Below are 6,000 nucleotides of genomic sequence, written 5' to 3'. Positions count from 1 at the left end.
AGGAGCAACAGTGTCCCTAATTTGCTGGGAAGTGGCGGTGCGGTCCCCTACGGCACTGCGTAGGATCCTACGGTCTTGGCGTGCATCCGTGCGAGGCTGCGGTCCGGTCCCAGGTCGACGGGCACGAGCACCTTACTCCGACCACTGGCGACAACATCGATGTACTGTGGAGACCTCACGCCCCACGTGTTGAGCAATTCGGCGGTACGTCCACCCGGCCTCCCGCATGCCCACTATACGCCCTCGCTCAAAGTCCGTCAACTGCACATACGGTTCACGTCCACGCTGTCGCGGCATGCTACCAGTGTTAAAGACTGCGATGGAGCTCCGTATGCCACGGCAAACTGGCTGACACTGACGGCGGCGGTGCACAAATGCTGCGCAGCTAGCGCCATTCGACGGTCAACACCGCGGTTCCTGGTGTGTCCGCTGTGCCGTGCGTGTGATCATTGCTTGTACAGCCCTCTCGCAGTGTCCGGAGCAAGTATGGTGGGTCTGACACACCGGTGTCAATGTGTTCTTTTTTCCATATCCAGGAGTGTAGTTAGTGTATGTCTTATAAATAATTAAGGGTGCAAATGCAGAAGGCAATAGGTACAGTACCATATACCTTGAAATGGTGACAGTGATGGTTGTTAGATGACGGGTGGAAGATACCGAAAACTGTATTTAGAACTGTGAATGACAGTGTTAACTGGGAGCTAAATTGTATCATAAAGAGAACGAAGGAACTAGCAAAACGTAACAGAGTAGTTATAGAAGACCATACCACGCAGTTATCAGTTTTGGAACAAGGGCTATTAAACATTACATACTTGTTATGGAAATTGAAAGCAGAGGTAATGGAGTATTGATACCATGAATCAAGACCTAAGGATTACACAGGCCCAAAAGGATTCGTTGGACATGGAGGTTATAATTTCGAGGAAGGTACAATCATTAGACAACATCATATGGCAAGCACAAGTAGTAATGATAAACCTAGTCTACAAGGGGCCATTCGCCATGCAGTACACAGAGAGCTAAGTTCAGCACTGTTGGCACTGGAGCAGTATCCAGTAGGTTTACAAAAGATGTACAAGGAGTTACCACCAGAATTGGAACTTGTTGCAGAACTGAGCAATCAGAATTTACCACTATACTATCACATAGCAATGTGGAAGTTAAGACAGACCAAGCATGACTATATGTGTTGGTTCAGTTCCCAATTGCTAATGGTCACAGGGAGTTTAGGTGTTTCATCATTCAGCCCAATTCATTAAGCTGGGGAACAACAAAAATTCGTACAGATAAGAACATAAGGAATATTACTAATCTGAGAGGATGAGAATAGGAACGTGGTAAGTCTCCTGGACGAGGGAAGTATTGAGTACTGTCACTATTTTTTGAGTACTACTGAGGAAAATAGCAGCTAGCCATAGTAACTGAAGAAGTCATAAGCGGCCAGTCAACCATGCCAGGTGCCAGAGCGATATAGATCAGCACACAGTCACCATGAGTCTGGGCCTCCGCTACTGATAGGCTATCTACTGGCACTAAGTCCTTCTCCCTGAACTTCCTCCTGGTGAGCTGCCAGCAGGCTCATTTCTGCAGCATCCAGGTTCCTGCCCTCAGGAGCAGCAGATTGTGACCAGAGCAATTCAGCAGCTCACCCTCCTATGCATATGCAGGAATCCTGGAACCATGCACCTCCACTCACAGGAGTTAGTTTCACCTCCAGAGCCTGTCATCCCCTGCAAGAATTCTGGCAGACTTCAGTGTCACTGACGCTTACAACAAACAGTCCTGGCGAGCCTGATAGGAGCAAATACTGTCGAGCTGGCTCCTGGGCACCAGCCTTCCTGGGTACTGAAGTTGCAGTCGGTCTCCCAGCGAAATGCTGGCCACAGCAATGCTCTATGGGTCATCTATGCCAACCACTAAAGAGGTGTGTGGCCACCATATCGCTGCACCAGAAATGTAGTAAAGAATCTCAATAAAATGTTTTACTTTCTAACTCTGTTTTCATGAGCTGCCACTGGCCTGCACCCCCACCAAAACCGACCACCACAACCCAACCCTGCACAGTCGTGACTCTTCACTCTGGCCCACTACAGTAAATATTACCACAATCTTTATTAGGCATTTACATTTCAATCTAACCTAGACCTCAGGCTGCACCACAGATCAGTCAGTCAACGTAACCAAGATTTCAGAGGGTTTACAGTCGTACACTCCAGCCTAAATATGTGTTTTTCTCACATTTTGGTCGTTGTAATTGTGTAAACAAACAGCAATAGGCCAATGTCACATGCCTGTTTCATATTTCTGTATATAATTTCTTAGAATCCAGGTCATTTACATGTGGCATTCTGATAAACAGAGCTGAGTGAGGAATTATTAACAGATTTAGACAACACTCACAAATCTAAAGTGTAAGACTAATATAAATGCAAGTACTTGGTTATCACAATTTATCTGTTACATCAGGTCCAGTTTAATGTGGAACAAGACATCTGAAATAAATTACGAAATTTTCGACTCATTCAATTAATGTGTTTTAGTGCAGTAAGTAACCAGGCACAATTTTTCCATATTCTTTTAAAGGACATTGAAACACTAAGAATAATTTAGTCACAGCACTTCCAGAAGTTCTATAGAAGAATTAACCAAAATCTTAAGATAACTTTACAGAGGACCTTTGAAACAATCATTAAAATTCTTCTCCTTTACAATTTATTACTGTATTTCATACGATGCAAGAACCTACATAAGATGCATTAGTTCTTGAAAAGCTGATGGCCTGTTTGTGCATACAAAGTTTCTCTTTATCACACACAAAGCATTTACTGCAATCTGCCAGTATGAATCCAGACCATACTGATGTCATAAATATTATCAATATGCCATCAGGGACGTTAGCTAATCCGCAGACACAATTCCATGGCAGCCTTGAGATGCAGTAGTAGTGCGAAAGTGAAGCTTTCAATCCTGTTTTGTTTTTATTTTTAGATTTAGTCAAGGTCACATATGATGTAAGTGTAGCATGTGCTTTAGTTAATTTCATAATACTGCTCTGCAAACAAGTTATCATTCATTGGTTGCACCAATAATGAGCATATTGAATCTACAAGGGATTAGAGTTAGACTAAGAGTATCTGCAAGTTTCTGAAGACACAAATAAATTTTCTGTTTCCACTTAATTGTAATATTTATACTCAATGACTCAACTAAAATTTTTTGTTACTTTACTGAAATTAAATAGCCTTGAAAATATTGACTGTTCTGCAGTATTATGAATCATGGCAAGTCTTTACTCTCATTTACAATACTTTCACAACACCCTACATTACTTCAAATTATCCTGCATTAATTTATTACAAATAAGTGGTTGCAAGGAATTGCTGAGGGATAGCCTGAGAGTTCTATGACAATGCTACAGAACATTTTGCCATTTTAGAAAGTACTTATTTACTTATTTGGAGACAAAACTCATTTTTTTGCCATGGCGATATTCACATACACAAACATACAACTAAACTCTTATGCCTTCAGATAAACGAAGGCAGATCAATCTAGTGACAGTAACTCCACATCTTGGATGGCGATTAGGGAAGGTGCATGAGGCCAGTAAATTAAGAGCTTTTAACTTTACTGACTGTCAGGACAGCCCATAGAGTGGACCCACAGACCAGTTCAATAGCAATCGCAATGGTGGGTGGGGGGAGGTGAACTTGCAAGTTTTCATTGCCTGTAGAAATGAGACTTTAATTACTGATCGAAAATAAAGCATTTCTGTACGCAATTTCAGTTAAAAGAGAAGTGTATCAGTGCCAAACCACTTTCTTCGCGGGCCAGAGTGGCCGAGTGGATCTAGGCACTACAGTCTGGAACTGCGCGACCGCTACGGTCGCAGGTTCGAATCCTGCCTCGGGCATGGAAGTGTGTGATGTCCTTAGGTTAGTTAGGTTTAAGTAGTTCTAAGTTCTAGGGGACTGATGACCTCAGAAGTCAAGTCCCATAGTGCTCAGAGCCATTTGAATCATTTGATTTGAACTACTTTCTTCATCTTCCTCTTAGTGTCACATTTCAAAGTGAGTTTCTGATATATATACTTACAACATTACATGAGGCTGCCAAAGTCATTTTGTAAACCGATTTTCCAATACTGGTTCATATATTTTCTATCTAAACACTCAAATATCAATTTTTGAAATGTGGTTCTCGTTGCTAGATTTCCATTCCTACAATCGATCTTCGCTCTTATGTAAACATTAAATATTCTTAGGTTATAATTTTCTCTTTTTTACAAAATGCCAGCTAATCTGGATGGAGTAACTCTTTGTGCATTGGAGAAGAAATATTAGACTGAGCAAGAAGTTATCCTCTGCTTACTTAATAGAATAGAGGTAACCATTTAGCTGACAAAGCTGGAAGTCATTACAGGTGATTGTCAGAGATCTTTCGCGTAAAATAAGATCAAGAAACTCATTGTTTGACCAGACCAGCAAAACCAATTCAGGCCTTAATGTGTGTGGCAAAGAAGATGGCAAGAAACTGTTCCTGTTCTTTGATTTTCGTGTTCCGCAAGTTGTGTCACATACAAAAGTAGCATAAGACTCAAATGAGCTTCCTAGTAGAGAACAAATATCCTAACAATTCAGAAGACAATAAATGTCACTTTTCTAGATGGACTGAATTAGTTCAAATCGAAGGAGGAGTTTTATTGTAAATATGTGATAAAAAGGAAACCCAGTCTTTACCAAATCACCTGGCTCTTTGATAAACAGGATTTTCTAGATAAATTATAAGTTCTGTTAATTAACATTAATAAGTTAATAAAGTTGGTTAGTTAGTTAATTAGTTAGTTACTTTCATATTCAGTGGATCATTCACATCATAAATCATAATGATCTGGAATCAATCATTTTATAGTCACATCGCAAATTAATTTCTAAATATGGCTACATGCTGAAAATTTATTAGATCCTTTTATTTTTGATGTTATTATTACTATGAAAGACATGGATGTGAGTTAATAACTTTAACAAGCAGCTGTTATGCCTTATACTAAGAGAGATTCTTCTTAGGAATAAAAGAAGTGCTCAAGGAGAAACTTTTTCAGTTGGTTTTTAAATTATATTGTACTGTCTGTCAGGTACGTTATCAATACTTTTAGCTGTGGCATTGCACGTCCCATTTTGTGGTAAAGACAGCCTTAACGTTGAGAAACGACGCCATTTTCCTTTTGTAGTATAACTGTGTAACTCTGTTCATCATTGTTCCTTCTGAACTGCAGTGGATTACTTACAACAAATTACATGAAGGAATAAGTATACTGTGAAGCTGATGTCTACAAGATTATTGTGGGTGATTACCATATATTATTCTTACAACACTTTTCTCAGCAATTCTTATACATTACTTAATCCAGAATAATATTCCATATGAGATTATCGAATGAAAATATCTCAATTTCCTGATTTGTCTCTCCCCATGATTTACAGTGATTCTAAGTGCAAATGTTGTTGAACTAGGTTGGTTTAGGCTTTCCAAAATGTGCTCTTTTCCTGTTTAAATTGAATTCTAAAGCTGCCACCCTGTTTATTATTTTCTCACCATATGTTGCTCTTATCATTGGTGTAGTACACCTAGACATGCAAAACTGAATATGCTGTGTCTTTTTAAATTTGAGAGCGAGACCATCCACAGAAAACCAGTCAATCATACATTTAAGAATCGTGTTTAAAATGTTTGCTGTTGCAGTATACATGCTTGGATTAGTTACAATACTAGTGTTATCTGCAAAATCAATTTATTCTTCTTATTGTATATTAGAGGGAAGATCGTTTACAAATGTGATGAACAAAAAGAGACCTATAACTGAGCCTTGGGAAACCCCAAATGTGATTCCTCACCAGAAAGAATCATGTCCATGGACTATATTGGTTAAATTACTAGTACAACTTTCTGCATTTTTTGGTTAGTTATGACACCTATTGCTTGGCTTCACCATCATTT

Source organism: Schistocerca piceifrons, chromosome 4 (genome assembly GCF_021461385.2).
Source record: "Schistocerca piceifrons isolate TAMUIC-IGC-003096 chromosome 4, iqSchPice1.1, whole genome shotgun sequence".
Classification (NCBI taxonomy): Eukaryota; Metazoa; Arthropoda; class Insecta; order Orthoptera; family Acrididae; genus Schistocerca; species Schistocerca piceifrons.
This window is presented reverse-complemented; position numbering follows the sequence as displayed.